The sequence below is a fragment of the Emydura macquarii genome, unplaced genomic scaffold, assembly GCF_026122565.2.
Source record: "Emydura macquarii macquarii isolate MOO-44397 ecotype Brisbane River unplaced genomic scaffold, CSIRO-AGI_Emac_v2 contig_1363, whole genome shotgun sequence".
In the NCBI taxonomy this organism is placed as follows: domain Eukaryota; kingdom Metazoa; phylum Chordata; order Testudines; family Chelidae; genus Emydura; species Emydura macquarii.
This window is the reverse complement of record NW_027131500.1, coordinates 23,424,028-23,425,030: the sequence shown is the minus strand read 5'-3', so window position 1 is coordinate 23,425,030 and position 1,003 is coordinate 23,424,028.

Sequence of the window (1,003 nt, the reverse complement as noted above, 5' to 3'; positions counted from 1 at the left end):
CGCGTCCTCCGCGTGCGTGTCTCCCTCACGTCCCTCCCACCCCCCACGGAGCATGCGCAGAGGATGGGCCTGGGGCTACGTACAAAGTGAAGCGTCAGCGACAGCGAGGCAGCGCTAACTGCGCTCACCCGGCCCGGCGTGACGTCACTTTCCGCTGCCCGACTCTCACGACGTGCGCGCGGCCTAGCTGTTACTGAGCATGCTCAGTAACATCTGGTGAAGGCCGGCTACCCTTACTTGGGGCTGTCTGTCTGTCTTGCCTGCTGCGGGATTTAAAGGAGCAGAGCCGGGGGCGAAGGAGGCCGCCCACGGGCCCCCGAGAGCCGGAGGCAGGGAGAGGAGAGGGGCAAAGTCCGGGGTAGGAGGCGGAGGCGGCTTTCCTACCAGGGTGGTGGGGAGACACACCCACACCCACTCCCTCGGTGGGTCTAGGGCGGTTTGATGAGCATTACACTGGGGGGTCTCCTTGTGGTACTGGAGCAGGCGGCCTAGCCCTGCCCTGCCGTCTCAGCCATGGGCGAGGCCCTGCCAAGCGTAGGCTACAATTGATTTCTGGAGCCAACCCATTTAGAAACAGGAGTGGGCTAGGGCTCTTTCACATGTCACCACTTGTGTGTAGCAGTTGGTTCCCAACTATTCACGAGAAGCCAGATTTTTAGAATTTGAAGCGCCTAGATGCTTTTGAAAACCCCATTAGTCACCTAAATACCTTTTAAAATGTGACCCTAAGGTCACCATACTTGTATGAAATCCTTCCCAGAGACAATCTCTACTGTACATTTTACTAAATATAGATATACAACCTCCCTGATTGATTGACAGCTACAAGTATTAAAAAATCGTGAGTTATGTACCTGAAAGTTATTAAGTTAAAAATACATTTTGGGTTCTTTAAATTTGCTTTTTTGTGCCTGAGCCTTTGAGATGCATTACTTTTGCTGTTACCTCTCCCAAAGAATCCACGTACTTAAAACCATTGTACATTCCTATAACATTCAATACC